General features: G+C 39.6%; 1 protein-coding gene across 1 annotated transcript in view; it reads right to left on the reverse strand.

Annotated features, from left to right (window-relative positions):
* Positions 1 to 15,296, reverse strand: part of CDK19 (cyclin dependent kinase 19) — a 138,201-nt gene extending 122,905 nt beyond the window's left edge. The window contains exon 1 of the mRNA XM_072926785.1: positions 15,152 to 15,296. The gene's annotated coding sequence lies outside the window, so the exon portion shown is untranslated. The remainder of the gene's footprint in view (positions 1 to 15,151) is intronic.
* Between the last annotated feature and the right edge of the window lie 4,548 nt (positions 15,297 to 19,844).

The following is a 19,844-nucleotide window of genomic DNA, read 5'->3' on the forward strand; positions in this document are numbered from 1 at the left end:
CCACAGTGCTGCTGAGAGAGAGCTAAGAGCACCCTCATTATGGTGACCTGGCACTTGTAAGCCAAGGCAGTATAATTTCCCCTCCACCCTATACTGTACACAGTTCCCTAGTGTTGCAAGCAGCCATTTTATCCTTTCTTCCCTAAATTAATTGTGCTTTGCCAGTAAATTTTTTGGCCCTCAGTGCGGCTACTGGGAGGCTGTCCGAGAGAAACCTCTCTAACAGCTGGAAGCCTTTTAAAAATGTCAAACCTACGTTTCCTTGTGACTAGTACCACGTCCATCTTTTCTTGCTGTGCAAATACTGTCCTGAAGTAGCCTTTCCTGCTCTCCTGTGTGTACCCCTGCCAAAAGTATTTATAGACAGCAGTCTCATCCCCACACAGCCTTGATTTTGCTGGACTAATCAAGCCATGCTCTTCTCATTCCCTTTGTGAGCCCCACCAGTGAAGGCTGGACTGGTACAAGTCATGTTGTGGAAAAACCCAGAATGTGATCTGTGCCCTGATTCCTTCTCTCATGACTCAGCCCTACTTCTACTTTCTGAATCCTTATGTTGGCCACACAAAAGCCACTAAAAGTGTAGAACCAATTAAACAGCTTCAAGCACAGGCCAGATTAGAGGCTGATAAGAATGAGGCTACCATCTCATTTGTGCAGAAGTTTTATTATGGTTGAAAGACGGAAATGGGCCCATTTGTTTCTTCTTGAGATTGGAGTATACAGCAGGATTCCGTTTCAAATTCATAAAGGTGGAAAAAACTGTGTATGTGGCACAGGCTGTCAGACCTGCTGGAAAACAGCTGCCTGGCATCTCCTCTCCAGGTGGTTCCCAGAGGAGAAGCAGTAGCAAGAAGCCATTTATAGAGCAGTGACAGCAAATTGTTCGAGAGAAAGAGACAGAAAAACACTGTGACATGTTCATTGCACTTCCAAGTTAGTGGAACAGTCGTGATATCAGTAACACATATTTAATAGCATTCATGTAACATTTTGAATATGCAGTGCCATATAGTTTGTTAATTGTACTGACGCATAAAGTTTGAGTAGCCCTAGCAATGGAAACAGAAAATTACAAGGTTGCAGATTGCAAGCAGGACTTTTTTCAGCCTGCTAGCCTAAATGAAGATGCCATATTGTCAGTCATTAGAATCACCATTTCTTCCAAAACTCGAGTCACTGTGGTTAAGTTGCACTGGAGGCGAAAGATATGTCAAGCAAGACTGAAAGTTGAGGAATTGAGTATCCTTACCCGATCTCTAAACAATTTTCCAACACAGATAAAACATGAGTTTCTAATGCAAAAAGGAAAAATTTGTTTTTAACGCTTTAGTGCCAAGAAAGTGATACATGCAGAACTTTGTTCTTTGTAGATTGCCTTGCACTTAAAATACACTCCTATTTTCTTTCCAGCATGTTTCATTCCTTGGGCAATCTCTTAGAATTCTCTCTTCATTTGTTAGTGATAATAAAAGATAGGTGGTGTGATTTTTTTTCTTTTTCTTGGCCACATTTGGAAGTAGCAGGACCTTTTCTTAATTCACTCTCTTTGTAAGCTTTTACTTGTTAATCGAATAGGAATTTTTTTATTCTTAGGGATCAAGATAGCATTTTTTTCCAGTAGATCTTGAGTGGGATATTAATAAACATATGCACTCAGTGTGGACTTCTGTCTGTCACATTAAAAGCCAATGTTGCTTCACTTCAGAGTGGAAGGATGGCTCTCAGAATTCTAAGGGATATAAGTAGACAAACCTTAGGATGAATATAAGTCTTGTATGTACTGTATTATCATCTCTTCATAAGCAGAGGAAAATTAACAGACCTGTTTCAGAATGTGTAGAGATATACTTGGAATGTTTAAACATACTAATGGCAGTGTGAAGAGCTAATGAAAATGGGACAGAATACCAGACTTCTAATAGGGATTGATTCATATCAATTCAAGTTCATATGTTATGATTCCCAGTAAAGCTCTGAATTTTGGAATCTTTTATGTCAATTAACTTCTAAACCCCTATAGTAAAAGTATTAACCTTATAATATTGGTTTAAAAAAACAAAGTACGTAACTCAGGGGTTCTATCATAATTTTACAGTAAATCTAGAGAGCATGCTAGGAATGAAAGAAGGGAGTGCTGACTTCTGCACTCATGATATAATTATTTGGCTAGCTCTGTTTTGTTGGGGGTTTTCTAATTCATTTTTATAGTACCATAACCCAAATAGTACTAAATGAGAAACCTTGTGCTGCTTTTCTTGAGCATAATCCAAGAAGCTGATTCCAGAATAGTCTATACTGCTTTACTCCATGTTAAGAGAACTCTTGCAAAAGCTATTCCTTACCTTCTCTTTACAGACTAACAAGTATGAACACTTACTTGACAAAATCATAGTAATTCAGTGGGAGACAGCAAAGTAAAATAGTTTATGTGAAACAAAGTGGTTAAAGTGAATGAATTAAAATGAAATAATTCTGTGTTGCTCACTGTGCTAGAGTTCATCATTTTGCCTCTATACCTCAACCTTATTGCTCAAGCAGTGTAACCACATGTACATCATTTTTAGGATATCCACTTACTCCCTGTGAATTGTGAAACAAGATGCACAAGCTTATTTCATTTGGGGAGCAGCACGCAGTATTGTGGGCTGGCTGCAGTTTGACAGAAAAAAAAAAAAAATAACAAAAGAGCCAGAGGATACTATTAACTAATGCCTTTGTGTTCACATTTGAGAATCAGCATGACAGCTGGTCTAGAAGGCAAACCAATACCTCCAAAAGCAGAGATTTAGAGAAAACCTTGAATTCCAAAAATGTAGAAGTTGCCTATAATTATGGAGAAAGCAAAAACTCTAACTCCAAATATAGCAGCCTAAAATTTCATCCTTTGGAGCTTCACAGTCAGTGTAACTAAGTTTCCTTGTCTTCATTGGTATACATGGTTTCAGTCTTCCTGCATTGTTGGCATTCTCATTCTAGCACTATCATATTCCATCCACTGTATTTCTTTGCCAGTGGTTAAAGTTTTTGCAAGTTAAGTAATTCTAAACTTTGCATTAGAATCCACTGGAAAAGACAGTACTATGTAATGAAAGAGGAAAAATGTTTCTTTGCTTACCCTTGAAGCATATAAAGGAGAATACAGCTAAACTGCTCTGATAACTTTCTGCTGTTCATTCCCACAGAAGAAATAGAATTCTGCTAAAAGGATAACCTGAGCCACATTGAGTTCTACTCTTAGGTTTTCAACTTCTTACTTGGATATAATCAGTTTTGGCAGAATCCATCCTAAATGCAAGCTACAGCTACAGAACAGTATTTGATGACAGGTCTATACAATGTACATCATTTGTATAGAGATTAGTGTTCCTCCTAGCCAATCAGATTCTGATGCCCTATTACAAATGTTTTCAACAGCAAATGTTCATAAGGATATCAATAAATCATCTTAGAGTAGGAGACATGGGACAAGGAATAACAAATACCAGTTGTACCAATGAGATGTATATATGGGAAAACCTTTTAGTGATGAAGATACTGTGTAATCATTAGACTAAAATTTAAATCATCAGATTTTTTAAAGAAAAGATCAGATAAACCTCTGTCAGAAATTTTGTCGGTAAGGTAGCATTAGCATGATGAGAAATTAGATTTCTTGTTTTTCTTTCCAGACCTATTTTCCCATGTCTCTGTTATTCTATATAGCATAAGGATTCTCAGTTCATGGACTAACCAGTTAAAAGACAAAAGTAAACCGGGTCTTTTAATGACAGAAAGGTTATCCCACAAGGATTCATACCTAACACTGAGCTGTTCACAGTTCATAAATGAAGTGGGAAAAGGCACGAATAATGATGTGACAATGTTTGAAGAACATATTTAGTAATTCAGATCTAAAGCTGATTGAAAAGTACTGAGAGAGGCTTCACAACAATGTGAGAAGTGGTAGTTGAGAAGCAGTATTCCAAAGCACAAAGCAGGATAATGCACAAGAGGATAAAAACATACAGACATGACAAATTCTAAAAGCTAGTGTCAACCAGGAAAAGCCTTTTAGTCACTGTGAGTAGTTCTCTGAACAAAGGTTCAGTGCTCAGAAGTGATTAATAACACAAGAAAGATGAACTTCTTTAGGAAAAGGATAAGAAAACATAATGATAATCACATTTATAGTGCAGTGCACTACTTGCATGTTGCTTTCAGTTCTAGTTACCCTATCTCAAAGTCTATATAGCAATGTTTACAGTAACATACAGGATTGAATAAACAAAATCCAGAAAATCAAAATGGCAAAATGCAAATAAATTAACAGCTTTTAAATACAGAATACTGGCACTGTCTTAGCACGTCTGCAGTACTCATATTTCTGGAAAATGGGAAGGCATACAGAAGGCATTATTGCTACCTCACTGCCCTTTTCAGATACTTTTTTAATTGTGTCCTCATTGGGCCTCTGGTCTTGTCTGCTACAGCCATTCTTATTACCCTATGGAGAAAGGCTAAATACATTTGGATTTGTTAGCTGGGAGGATAAATTATTTGGGGGAGGGGAGGTGATAAATGGTAAAAATAAATTGAGACAAAAGGCATATTTGATTGTGTCATTTACAGCTATTGTATACTATGGTCCAGACGAAACTTCCAGCACAGGAATTCACTGGAACATAGTTGTTAGAATATGAGGAGCTGTGCTAACAAAAGAAACAAGTGATCCAAGAGCTAAATCCCTCCTGCCTGTGAATGATTTTGTGTAACTGTGGTGGAATTAGATTTAGAAAAACCTAACAACTCCTATTCTGAGAGCCTCAATATATTGCTAAAGTTCTGGTTTTCTTATTTCCACCCTAATTTTATTATTTCCTAATTCCATCTGTGCCTCAGTGGCAAAATCCTAAATTATCTAGATTCCAGAACTCTATTTACAGCCAAATAGGAAATGACAGCATTGGCTGCTGGCTCACAATGCTGAAGAAGTTGAGCAACTCTGAATTTTAAAAGAATGCCAGATGGTCTAATGAGAGCAGAAACCAGAAGTTCCATTGTCCTGCATGGTTATATTTCTTTGTGGAGCAGGTTTTCTACCTCTAATGCAAGGTATAATATTTTTCCATCTTTAGGAAAACTTTTATATTTAAGTATTACAAAAACTATCACTTAGCTTTACTAGCTCCATCCATCAACCAGTAAAAAATTTGCACTCAGTAAAATTTCAACCGGCCTAAAAAAAGAACTGACCAAAACATTTTTATACTTCAGGCTACAATATTGCCAATACAAATCAGGAAAAAAAAATATCCTGAGTCAAATTTGTATTGTTAATGCCATATATAGAAAAGGCTTAAGCTCTGACTGCTGAAAAAAATATTTTTTAAGCCCTTGCTACCAGACCTCAAAAATTTTATTGTCAAACCCCTACAGTGCTTTTGGCTGGATGAAGTATCAAGGAGAAGGTGACTGTAGCCTCACAGAAGATGCAAAAACAAGACTAGAAGCATGGGGATGATGCAGTCACAGTCACTCTTACTACAGAATATGAATGCCCTTGCTGCTAACTTCTTATCACTTGCTTCTGTCTTATCTTCACTCCAATTTTACACAGTCACTCCGTAAAATTAGAACTATCAAAAGTGTTGGATCAATGCTCCTAAGATGAAGTATGTTTAACTTCCATGTTAATGTTTCCTTGAAGGATGAAGTGCCCTTGGTTTCCTGCAGCCTCTGGTAGTATATTGTGTCTGGTTGGGAGGGGGTTAAGTTTCCTCACAGCAGCCTGTGTGGTGTTGTGTTTTAGATTTGTGGCCAAAGCAATTTTGATAACACAGCCGTGTTTAAGCTACTGCTGAGCACTGCTCGCACAGCATCAAGGCCTTCTCTGTTTCTCACTCTGCCCCCACAGCACGTAGGCTGACATGAGCTGACCAAAGAGGTCCTGCACACTGTGTAACATCATGCCCAGTTATGGAATTGGGGGGGAGGTTTTGCAAAGTTGCCATTGCTTGCAGACCGGCTGGGCATCAGTCTGCTCGTGGGAGGTGGTGAGTGCCTTTCCATCACTTACTTTTTTTTTTCATCCTTTTTTCTTTCATTACCTTATGAAACTGTCTTTATCTTGACCCATCCCTTTTTCTTGCTTTTGCCCTTTCAACTGTCTCCCCCATCCCACCTCAGGGGAGTAAGGGAGAAGCTGTGTAGGTGTTTAGCGGCTGGCCGGGTCAACCCACTACCCACAGAAAAGCTCTGAGGAAAGAATGAGAAGGAAATGGGATGCATCTTACTGGACTAATTGCTTGGCCATGGTTCTCTTCTTCGATTATGCAGGTGTAAACAACCAAAACAACCAAATTCTAATTGTTAGGGACTTGTTGTAAGAAGTTACAGTTCATTCTCTCTTTCCCATCTGCTGGTGTAAGCAAGAAGGCAGTATGGATCTCAAAGGGATTAACAAAGCGGTAAACAAAATGTGCTGTTTCTTCCAACCTTTAATGCAGGCATAGGCAATCTATAGCTCATATGTGGCTTCTGCAAGAGCTACACCAAATGACAGACAGATAGCAGGCAGTGCAGCTGTGGAAGTTTCTACACCTTCTGTATGTCCAGCTGTCAGAAAAAAGCAAACAAATTAAGGCCAGTAAAGCCAAAATTACCCTGCCACCTTGGGCACAGCTCTACTCTCCAACAGAATCCTTACCAATAGCCTATAATGTCATTCTAAAGTTTGACCTCTCCTTGGCATGATGGGATGTCACATGAACTTGAGCTTTCATCTCTTATCTTCCTTATTCTGAAAAAATTGTGTTTGATTCTGCACAGACCCGTCTGATACCATGACATCCAAACTGAAATTTTTCCCTAAGTTTTTCTATTGATGGGTAAGCCTGTGGTAAAACAAGCTCCTCCCTGAGAAGAGCAAGTAACCCTGAGACTTCTGAGGAACTGCAGGAATTTGGATTCTACACATGCATGAGCTTTTCAGGACTGTTGGAAAGCAAAAAAAATATGGAAAGGGTTTTATTGTTTGTTTGTCATCTCAGAGTACGGAGACTCAAATTTTAGGAAGTGCATTTAGTACACTCTTTAAATAGAGCTTTAATAGTAAGTTAATGGAGACATGTTTAACTCAGAGTCTGTTTCAAACCACTTGGTTAGGAGAGTGGAAAAAATGCATCACACGTGTTTCGGTTCTTCTGGCTATAAAGTAGGAACAATCCTCTTTAGACATCCTTAATAGGCTGTCTCAAATCTAATTGTTAACTGTGGGCACTCTGAGTAGTAACCTTTCCTTTAGTAGTCCTTTATTATTGCAAAATTATAGCTGCTAGTGCAAACAAAGTTATCTTCATATAACCCATTGAGTCCCTCACTTGCAATGGATTCTCTGGAATAAGACAAAACACTGGGAGGTGTAATTTTATCATGCTTGTTGTAGAAGTAAGCATACTTGAAATAGAAATACTTGTGCTATCAACGGTAACAGAAACAATAACAGTAGACTGGCATCAGATTATCAAGCTGTTCTCAGTAGTGAAATCCCAACCTTTGTAAGTCATGAGCTGGATGCTTAAGGGAAAGAAGATAAACTAAGATAAAGAAAATTTGTTGAAATGGTGACTGTTGTGCTGGATGCACTAAGAACCCATTTTGGTGCTAAGCTCACATCAGTCTGCTTAATTTTGATGTGTTGCTTTTGACTCTAGTCACTCCCAAGTAGAGCTCAAGTTCTGCTCTTAAGAAATGAAAAGGCCTGGCTTCTTTGGGTCTGTGTCCCATTCCTTATGCTTTCCCCATGTCCACACCTCAGGTTCACTGCCCATCATCAATCTTCCCTTCCCCCAGTGCCCACAGCTCCTTCCTCCTGGCTCCCTGCTACCAGCTGGGCGAGAACCAAGGGACTGCTTTTGAGCTGAGCAGGTACTGGCTGCCAGCAAACCCAACATAATAAATAACCTTTGAGCTCAGGCAGCAGCCTTTCAGTCACAGTAGTAATCTGAAGGAAGTAGTCTTTCCTTTATTGAGCTGTTATATTTCTTAAAACTTGGAGGAACTTCATAGCCTGAAGTTTTCTGTTTCTGAGCCAAATGTGACGGAAATGAACTTACAGGTTCTAAAATTATTACAGAGGGTCTGACAAGATGGGTAGGCAAACAACATATCACCTAAGCCCTGTTTCCTGAGGCTTACAGTCCCAGAGAAGTATCCTTTGACAATGTAATAGATACAGTTCCCAGAAGCTTATAAATGAGGTTTAATGATGGAAGGTATGGGCACTATGCAAAATACTGATCTCAGGAGTTTCCTTACCATTTACAATATTCAAGAGAAATCTCCAAAGCCATTTAGCAGAAAATGCACAGTGGGTTTGATTTATTTGGATTCATACAGAAATTAGTAGACACTGGGAGCACATTTCAGGAGCCAGAACATGTGTCCTTGTTAAATGTCTCTGCTTCAGCAGTTAGGCATCATTCCCAAACAAATATAATTGTAGTTTATTGTCAGAATTATATATAATCCTAGACAGGATTATGTATAAATTAAAAAGGAAAAAGAAAAAAGTATTAATAGGTCCATACTATACAATTATACTGACTGAAAGATTTTCACTTCCTTTAGGTCTTCCTGCATACAAAAGACCCTCTATTTGAACATCCACAGATGAGAATCATTGGCAGTGTAGGTATGACTGTACTTTCTGCTTTTATTAAGAGCATTATTTTTTCACATTTTGGGCATCTTAGGCTGTATCTGACCTGAATTCAGATGCAAAAAGAACTAGTTTTGGCATAGTTCAAGTAGCATGATGTCTGTTGTAAAACCTGATAAAATTGCATGCTTTCTTTACTGTATAATCTCTTTTCCTTGATATCATTTGAATATTGATGCCACGTGTCATTCTTATCCCTTCCAAAGCACACTAAAAGTGAGGGGGGAAAAGAGAAAAAAAAAGCCAGACACAAATTCACCTTGGCATGACCTTGATGGAAGGAAGACACAGATATGTGCTGAACTCAGTGGTATTCTTAATTAAATTATTTATGACTGGCAAGAATTTGGATTGTAATGAAAATATGTCAGGTCTCTGAAATAGTAACAAAATCCATCTAGTATAAAAAATATGTTTCAGAAGAACTTAATGTCTGAAACCATTCAGGTGATCATACAAATTCTGGGTAAACTGAAAATAGAGGAGTAAATCTGGTAAATTACTGATGAGGAAATAATATACAGTGACTGTAGCTCCTGTTGGTCAGGCAGCAGAGCACATCATACACTTTCACAGAGAAAGGGGCTAATAGAGAAATTCTGCACATATATATGAGAAACACTATTAGAAATAAAGATAAAATATGGAAGAAAGCCTGAGAATATGGGGAATTTGATTTCCCAGCTCAAACGGATCATGTGTAAAATACAGATCTAAGTGCTGTGCCCTGACCACTGCAGAGCTTTCAGCATGCAAGTCACACAAAAATCCCCTTCAGGACCTCTTTGCTACATACAGAAGCTATGTGGACTTATTTCATGCGCTATTAACCAAACAAGTTCAATTTTTGTGTGTGGTTTCTCTTACATCGACTTAGAACTATTTTTATCCATTTGTTTTATGGCTATACATTTACACCATAAGCACAAATTAAGTTTTCAAACATTTGCTCTATTCAGAGTCATTATTTCTCCCCAGCCCTTTATCACTGACCATTTGCAAAAGGCCACTTACCACCACAGTTCTGCTAGACTGACCCCAAACAGGTCCCTGGTGCCAGAAGGCTGGCAAGCAACCTCCAGGGAAGTATCCAAAGGGATGAGCCAAAGAGCACCTACACAACAGGTGTGGGTGCAGTAACCTGCTGCTGGATGGTAACAAGCAACCAGGTGCTGGATCTACATCAGTTCCAGCTGTGTCAGGAAGGAAACATCCATCTGCAGCTCTGCTGACAGCTAAACCGGTGTAAACAGATCTAAACCATGCTAAAGCCTTGACTGCACACAGCCTTGTGTAATATACTTGCTATATTGATTGGAAAAATCAATAATGCTAAGCAGGTAACCCCCCTGTGCAAGCACATTTACAGCATTCTAAAAGAGTTTTTTTCACTGATGGGATATTCCTGTAAATTTCTCTCTAATACAATAAGAAATTTTATCATAATCTACAGCATGAAGTAGTGTTGCATCCTGACCCAAAATATAAGCATAAAAATTTAGTATCTTTATCATCTCATTAGGCAATTTTAATTTAATATTGTCTAATTGCACTGCAATGTAAAATAGTACCATTTTCAAATAGTTTTAGGATGTCTTTATTAGCCAAATAAAGCAAAAAAAAAAAAAAAAAAAAAAAACTACTGAGCAGGGCCAAATGAAGCTGCAGGATAGCTGGGAGGGTTGGGATGTAAGTTATTATGTTGTTCCCATGCTGTGTGACATGGAATGTGCCACACTGAGGGGTGCTAATAGCCCTCAGCTGTAGCAGGTCTCCTGAATGCCCTTTGGTGGCAATTTGAAAGGATACAACTTGAAACCAAGTAAAACAGCAGAATAAATTGATAGTTTCTGATATTAAATTCCTTCAATCACAACATTTTATTTATTACACAATATATTTCAAAATTATACCCCTTGTTTAAAAAGTATCTTCCTTAAGAAACCTAGCCAGAATTCATTGCTATATGCGAATGTATATAGAATGCATAAATACATAACACATAAAATTACTAACTTTTTCTAATCATAAGATTGCATTAACATGGGTAACAAGGCTGCTTACCTGCTTGGATGCTTCTATCAGTGCATTCACTTTGTGGGTGTAACTTTCAGGTGCAGTTTAGCACCGTGCCTTCTGCATATTTACATGCCACTGTAAAGGTCTGCTCTTCCCTTTCCCTGCGCCTGAATCACACAGTCCTCAGAACTTACTGTCCTGCTGAGCTGTGAAGCTGTGGACAAGCACAGTAGATCTGGGGAGCCAAAACCTGCAGGCAATAATGCATATTTGAGCACTTGCCAGTGCCCATGGCCACGTGGTGGGCAAGTAATCCCGTGCTGTGCCTTTCAGCCACCCAAATTTCTAATAGAGTTAAGAACTGAATGACAGTCTTCCCAAAGGCAGCATCAGAGTTAGAGTTCAGAAGTGGCTTAATACTTGCTAGAAGCTCCACCTAGGCAATCCACAATGTCTTAGGAATGCAAATATTTTGCAGCACTCTGATCATGGCAGGAGGTTTCTTTTCTGTAATCTTATAACAAATCCAAATCACATAATTCGATCCTGTGGAACAATTTCTGCATGAGAATAGCAAACTCAGGTATCTTTCTTAGAGGATTTGAAGCTGAAGTAATTTTGAAAGCTCCACTGTAATTAGTATATATATATTTATGTGTGTGTGTTTAGATATATATAAAAATAAATAGCCTGTTAATATTAAAAATAGCAGTACCAGCATATGAAAGCAAGACATCTAATTTCTTGATTTAAATAATTTAGGTATATCATTAAAAATCTTTAGATGAGACTTAAGATCGCACATTAAGACCTGAATCTACCTACTATTTCTAGCCAAGATTCCATTTACTGGAATAAAAACATTTGGACAGGCAAGTAGCAAAAAGAAATGGCAGAAGCTGATCTCCCAATAATTAATTGTATAAGGGTATCCCAGAGTAAGGGAAAATTCTGGGACAGCACACTGACAGCCATAATAATTATGTAATCTGGCTGGAGTCAATGGGATTATGCCTACCCTTCCCTGCTTTTCCTTTAGAATAACCTTGTATAACAGAGAGAGTTTGATGGAAGATATGTGTTTCCCAGCTCAGGAATCAGAAACCTCAGAGAAGAATCCTGAAGAGAAACTACCCCTGAAGCAAAAAAACAGCACTTCCCTCTGAAAGTCAAGAGACAAAGCAAACTTGAAGTACACCCTGTCTCAGAAAAGATTTGACAAAACATGACTCCAAACTGCTCAGCAGCTCAAAACAACAGGACCATTTGGTACTGTGGGTGGGAAGGCTGAAGGAGGTCTCATTATCCTTGCACTCTCCTGTCAAGTAGACGCCACCTTGCACCCTCACCCTTGTTGATAAAAAATAAGGGAGTGTTATGTCCCATTTTTTTCCCAAACACACCGTGTCAGCTCCTGGCCCGGAGCATTTTGCACGTGGTCCTCACAGCCCTGAGTTCAAGCAGATAAACATGTGGCTGTGTTGTACAGGGACTGCAGACCCTGCCTTCACATTACCTCAGTGAGATGCCTGTCTGCTACTGCCACTACATTTATGCAGAAAATGCAGGAACACTCAGCAACCAAGGTGTGTCCCGGACAGACACAAATACCTTGTAGTCATTTGCATAAAGTTTCACATACTGTAAGACAATCAGTACAAGAGGGAGCACAAGCCCCAGAAGAGCTAAACAAACCCAGTGCTCAGAAGCCAAATTTGTGGCTTGCAAGAAGTTGCATTAGAGGTAGGGTTTGACAGGAAGGTACTCTCTCTGTTTCACTGATGGACTTAAGGTTTCTCTCAGATCCAGTTGTGACTGAGAAATTAGCACACAATACAGAGAATAAGGAGTTTATTTCTCTATCATTTTTTGAACCAATGTAGCTCCTGAGCGGTGTGTGGCATATAATCAGAATATTTACCACCTTTGTATAGTCTCTCTATTATCATCTGGAATTATGCGGCAAAATTAACCACTTTACTCTCATACTAAGAATGCTACTTTTGTATTATGCTTATTACATTATCTTATATATTGTCAATAGTCATATATACTCTTGCTTTCTTTTTAATACTATCGTTTTCCATTAAATGCTCTTGTGTCATTGAAAAAAATCTATAGCCATATTATCTTCAGATTGTGATTATCTTCAGATTGCTTCATATATTGTGCCACTGTAAGAAACTGGGTGTTGGAAATAAAATGTTAAGCCACCCAAAGCCACTGCAGTTAATCATATTTAACACCAGACTGAACTGGGCTCACCAGAGTGGGCAGAGCTTTTGGTAGAGTCCTGCTCAAGTCATTCTGTACTATTATGTGAGAGCCCATTAATAACTGCAATTTCTATTAAAGTTGGATGCATTTCTAAGAATCCAAAGCTGTTTGTATCTAGTTTCTCTGGTACCACAAGGGCTCTTGTAAAGGCTTATAATTTCTTTTTCTATGACCTACAGATTGACTACTGATCCTGAATTTGCTTTTGATTGGTATATCATCATGAAAAGCATATGAGAGGACACAGCAGAGAGTATGCTCTGCTGGTCAACCTCCATAGTAATGCCATAGTTCTGAGTAGTTTTTTATTTACTGTCTTGAACCTCTAATGAATACATCCTCTATAGCAATCAAAGTGTTAACTTTTGTCATCTCTATCCATGTTTCCATCACAAAACTGATGTCAAAACTCAGTTTTTGTGTTGCATGAATGATATAATTCTGCCAAACAGCTCACATTTGAAATGGTTCAAAACCCCCAGCTCTGAAGAGCGATCAGAGGCAGAGTGTTAAAGCAGAGCAGGCTTCAGTGTGGAGAGACACGGGTTTTTTGAAACAGGGTGGGATTAGAGATAGATTTACAAAGAGTCAAGTACATCAAGGAAAGGGGATAGGAGCTCAAGAATGTCCTACTGCATATTGCTTTAAAATGTATGATTTTTCCTTTGTGGGTATGCTTGAACTTGACTTTTTCTTCACTTGAAAGGAGCAGCCTTTTCTTTTCTTCTATCTCTTAGCATAAGAAAGGAAGGCTTTTAGTGGTAGCTGGATTTTTTCAGCTCACAGACAAGGGAAAAATTCTGATGGCACCAGAATATATATTTTACCTATAGAAAAATGGCCTTTTCATCCTTCTGGATAATTTTTAATCCCTCCACATAATTTTCTTAGATTCCCAAGCTTTTTTCACTCCATGAGGATATGCCCTTGGGTCATCCCAGTACATATGGTTGGGAACCTGCAACTGTGTGTACCTAGGCCTTTGTCACTGCTGGGGACATAACCACTGCTTCCAGTACTGAGTTTGACACTGACTGCGCTGTTCCAGTCCTTCTGCTTTAAGATCCACTACATCAGTTCCCCCTTTCCTAAGACTCACAGGCAATCCCCAGCAATTTAGCTTCACTGCAGCAATGCCTTCACCCCAGCAAGCTGTTTGGAAAGGGACAGAAATTCCTGCAGGGAAAGAAGGTTCAGAAATCTCCTTCTGTTACCAAGAAAATCTAACATTCTCTCCTTTGATGGAAGCACCTAGAAAACTGCAGTCTCCATAATTGCTGAAGGATGGATGCAGATTTAGGGGGAAAACGGGTTAAACAAGAGATAATAGACTTCCAGAGCCTCTTTATTACACAAAGAATGCTGACCATGAGTATACACAGTAAAGGGAGAAATATCCTGGGGAGATCACAGGAGAAAATCCTGTTGCAGAAAAACAACATGCTTCAATAAAAACAGAAAGGCAGATAGGTGCATCTGTTATCAATCAGCTCTTTAGACAAGTTGAGGAGTCGTGGAGCAAAAGAAACAAGCATTCCCTCAGGCTCAAATTCCTTCTTGGAATTTCTCAAATGTCCATGGCTGCAGAGCTGTAATTCCCGGTCTGCCCTGAGAACAGCAGCTACCGCCACGTTCCTTACCAGCCTGATTACCCAGCCAGGGAAACCCGCTAATCTGAGTACCTGTACAGAACTGGCTCACTGGGAAAAGGCAGGTTTAGCCCATTAATCTGTCAAGCCAAAAAGTGTTGAGGAATTCTTGATCCCATACATACTCGCTCATTGCTTTATTTATTTTTGATTGCTTTCAATAAGGATATTTAAATTGAGAAATTAATTTCCTGTGAAGTTGTTCTACCATACCAGTTGGGCTTTTCTCCCTGAGCACGGAACACTGCAGAGTACATTACCGGTGTGCTGCGTGCCCATATGCTAATGTTAGCAGCAACCAAACCCCGGCACTTTCGTTTAGAATAAGTATAGGTGCGCTTTGTAATGACAATGCTGACTGAAAAAGAGACGTTTCTGTAAAAACACTTTCATTTAAAGCTTGACCACACGTTCTTGTACAACGCAAGCTTGACCACACACCACACACCCACCCGAGTCCTCAGTTCTGACTCGCAGCCCCCTCCTCAATCCTAGCTGCCCTTACCAGCCATGCACTCCGTCTCTAACTCCCGTCTGCCTTGTCCTTGACTTGTCACAGAATCTCTCAGCACCCATTCGATTGGAAAAGGCCTCTGAGATCATCGAGTCCAACCTCGTCCTGCCCGGCTGAGCGCCGGCAGGGTGATTCCTGCCGCTCGCCCTCTGGCGCTGCGCTCCCCGACAAAGGCGCCGCGCCCCCCGGCAGCTCGAAAAGAGCCGGGCCTGAAGTGATGAATTTCTAAGGGCAGGAAGAGAAGGGGAGGGAATTCAGAGTGAATACACATTAGTCTTTTGGCTTGGAAGGTCTTTTGCTCTGCAGATGCCTTCCTAGAGGTGTACGTTTAGATCGTGTAGGTGGCAGCAAAAGGTGGATTCCCCAGAAGTATCCTGCACCGGTGCTGCGTGTTCTCTTTGCTTCCAAAGTGTGTTCTTTACTCCTGGGTATTTCCAAAGCCTCCTCTAGTCTCTGGACTCTCCTCAAACCAAGGAGAATTCAGTAATGCATGTAGTTAATTTGAAACCGATTATTGTTTCCAAGGTCAATAATGGGAAAATGGACTATCAGCAAATAACCCTCCTGAGAACACAATTCTGAAGGGATCCTCTGTTTCCCTTAACCAAACAATGCCATAGAAACTGACCAGATGTTTGCCTACTCAACTTACCAATCTACTACCGTGCTTTTCCTATTGCTTAAAACAGACCTCACAAAACCTGAACTAAAAGTACTCAGCAGTCACAACGGCATGGTTATTTCACTCAGACCAGGCTTAATAGGTTGTGTTGCTTCTGAATTTTAAGAAAATCAATGACATTCATATTGCATTTTCTAAAACAAAAGTTGGATCTCTTCTTTTTGGTTTCTGCATTTGGGAAGAAAAGGCCAAGTTTCACTATCCACCCTTCAATAAAAACAGTCAAAGAAAAATGTTTCCTCTGAGTATTGTAGATCTTCCTTGATCAGCCAAGGTTTACATCATGGACAAATATGCCCATTTGTATTCAGAGGATGCAGACTCAGGATGCGCCCAACCTATTTCCCTACCACAACCTCATCATCCCCCGCTTCAGGTTCCTCTGTTCCCCAGGCACCACCCTGATTCATAGTTTCAAGAAAGTAGGAGATGCTTGGTAATCTTGCAGACCTGCACAACAACTGTGTTCACTGTGGATGTTCCAGCCCAATTGATTGCCTACTGTCTGGCTTGCTAACTTCTAGAGCATGAATGCTATTTCCTTATCTGTCATCAGAGTGGTTCTCACTTTGGTGTCTCTCTGATGAAGGCCAGGGCCAGCACCTCTTCAGCACGCAATTTCATTTATGTGGCTTTCTTCACTCTGAATTTCTTCATCCAGTGCTAGCCACACAAGACCTGCAAAATAGATTCACCTCCTGGTGCAGTGAGTTTTAGGCCCAGAAACATTATTCCACAGTGTTATTTTTTCCAGCTTAAAATTAAATTGTTATTTTCCTATAATGAGTCATCATTTTAGAAAGACTTAGTTAAGTTCCATGTATATGAAAGATATGCAGATAAGAAATGCAAGGTACAGTATCTTTTACAGATCTTGTGCTGGTGACAGAAAGTTGCAAAGTATGGATTTTTGTTAAACAGAAAAAGAAAATAAAAACTGTGCAACAGAGAAATGTGTGAAACTGATCCTAATGCCTCTAATGGAAAAAATTCTGCACAGAGGAGTGCAGTGCAAGTTAGCACAGGGTGACATCACCTTTTGGTGTGGCTCCACCCTGTACAATCACACTTGGTGAGGCTGGGTTGTGTCAGGCTGAGCAGCCCTGCATGAGTGTACTCTGGTGTTGCAGTGTCAGCTTTTGCAGGCTGATGACAGCAGAGTTTTTCATGGAGCCACATCCACAAACCCTGGGCTTGTCAGTTACCAACTCCGCTTTGACTCCGAGTCAGATGCAGACATCAGAACTGCAGACATCTTAAGTTAGATAATGCAAATTCCAGTGCTGGTGCTCTAAAGATGGAAGACAAGTGGTCTCAGGTCAATGTTCAGCTGAGATCTTAGTTGCCATTTTTAAAAATTTTTCTAAGAAACTTTTTAATACTTTCTCTCCAGCAAAGATGATTCAGTCTTTCAATCCCTGAAACAGCAAGGCATGATGTTTATGAAGACATTTTTCATCCAAACTATGTGCAAAATTCTTAGCAGTGTAAATAAATCCTATTAATAAAATAAATTGTTCCATAGACTATGATTTATTATAACATTGTTTATAGGGTTCCTGAAAATGACTAATAAAACCGTTTCTATTCCTGCACAGATGGTTCATTTCTCTGCTCACTCTTCCCAGACTGGACATATAGTTTTACTGCCACATGTCCACTTACTTTTCCAGTAGAACAAGTAGATCCTTTGGTGTACCTAGAAAATGTAATGAATCCTTGTCTAAAATCTGTTGGGTGATTCATGCCCTAAACCTACCTGTTCTGCTACACTGACCACCAAGGGAAGCCCTGGGTGACTCATCTTGGTTATCAACATCTGCATTGCATATGTAAAAGTTAAATGAGATTAATTTTTCTCGTGGTATCTGCAATTGCTTCAGACAGTTCCTAGCAAAACTGTCGTCTTTCAAAGAGCTCAAATGCATGATTTTTCTGAAAGCCAAGAAAGGACTTGAAAGTCATTTGACCAAAGGAAAGGACTGATCAGCCTTTCCACAAATCTTTTTGCCACAGAGCAGTGATTGTCTTAAAACTGTCCACAAAGTACATGCACACAAAGATGAGAAGAGTGCACCAACAGGGAAACATGCAGAAATTTGTATCCAATAAACTGAGGCAGAGGAAATAGACAGAACCTGGGCAGAACTTACTGATGGCCTATATCAATAATATTTCCTAGTTTCTCATGTAAAACTCAATATAGAAAGTTTAGTATCCCAACTATGATAGAAAATTAAATTGATAAACAGAAGAAATTCATCACTTTAGTGATCCTGTCAAATGAACAGTGTTAGCAGGCAGAATTACACTATTTTCTTGACATAAACAGACATGAATACAAAGAAAGATAAATAAGTTCTTAGATTATCCGTCTGAATCTTGTGAGAGGTGGGACTGTGCAAACCTCGTGAAATTTAACAAGGCCAAGTACGAGGTCCTGCACCTAGATTGGTGTACAAATACAGGCTGGGTGGGGAATGGATTGAGAGCAGCCCTGAGGAGAAGGGCTTGGGGCATTGGTGGAAGAGAAGCTCAGCATGACCCAGCAATGAGCACTCACAGCCCACAGAGCCAGCTCTGTCCTGAGCTTATCCAAAGCAGCGTGGCCATAAGGTCAAGGGAGGTGATTCTGCCCTTCTGCTCTGCTCTCCTGAGACCCGTGTGGAGCACTACGTTCGTCTCTGGAGCTCGCAACATTAGAGCGATGTGCACCTTCAGGAGTGAGTCCAGAAGAAGCCACAAAGGTGATCAGAGAAGGCTGGATCACCTCTTCTACAAAGAAGAAGAAAGCCTGGGAGAGCTGAGGTTGTTCAGCCTAGAGAAGAGACGGTTCCAAGGACACCTTACAGAACCTTCCAGTGCCCAAAGTGGGCTGTGAGAGAGCTGGAGACGGACTTTTTACAAGGGCCTGTAGTGACAGGAAAAGGAGGAATGGCTTCTAACTGAAAGAGGGTGGATTTAGATTAGATATTAGGAAGAAATTCTTTATTGTGAGGGTGGTTAGGCACTGGAACAGGCTGTCCAGAGAAGCTGTGGATGCATGCAACATTCAAAGGGTGGGTGGGGCTTTGAGTAGCTGGGTCTAGTGGAAGGTGTCCCTGCCACTGGCAGAGCATTGGACCTGGATCATCTTTAAGATCTCTACCAACCCAAACCATGCTATGAATATATGATTCTGTGTTATAAGTTCCAAATACTAAGTAAAAAAAAAAAAATCAAATTATTATAATTAAACTGATGGTATTGCTTAAGGTGTGTCTTTTCATAACCAGGCAGCTTATATGCCATAATATAATTGCACACAGAGACTGAAATCACTGATGAGAGATACACTGTTGATCAAATGACAAAAAGGCTCCTGCACCTGCAGTTAGCAGTAAGTATAAAAGTTCTGTGTACTTCTTCCACCACAGTTGGCATAACTGGTGCACAAATTCAAAGCTGCAATCAAAGGCAGTTGTGCAATTTAGATCTTAGCTAGTATTTTGAAAACACAGAGGGAAGGGCAGTATTAAACTACTGAAAAAATATTTATGAAAAGGAAGGACACAAAGTAGATTCCAGTTTAATTAGGAACTACTGATCCACAGGGGAAAAAAAAATAAAAAAGCCGCTGAAGTTATTAAAAACAGAACAGCACCTTGTTGGGTTTTATGATTCCAGTGCACAACACTATGTAACAGCTTTGTCTGCCAGTCTCCAAAACAGCCAAATCGCTTTTTAGATCATTCAGAAACATGCTCTCTGCCACAATTTATCTTACAGAAACTTTCAGAAATCAGTCACAACCTTTGTTTAAAGGTTTTCTTTTCAAAATGCTGACAGCAGCTTAGCTCTAGCATTGTCTACAGAGAATGTTCCTACAGAGATACTTAAATGATGCTGTCACACAGAGTAGAAAAAATTATTTAAATTGGAAATCAGCTAATTATATATTAAATCTGGTACCTACTATTCTTTGATATAAGAAAGTTTTTTTCTTGCTCTGGATGAAATACA

The sequence above is a fragment of the Taeniopygia guttata genome, chromosome 3 (genome assembly GCF_048771995.1).
Source record: "Taeniopygia guttata chromosome 3, bTaeGut7.mat, whole genome shotgun sequence".
Classification (NCBI taxonomy): Eukaryota; Metazoa; Chordata; class Aves; order Passeriformes; family Estrildidae; genus Taeniopygia; species Taeniopygia guttata.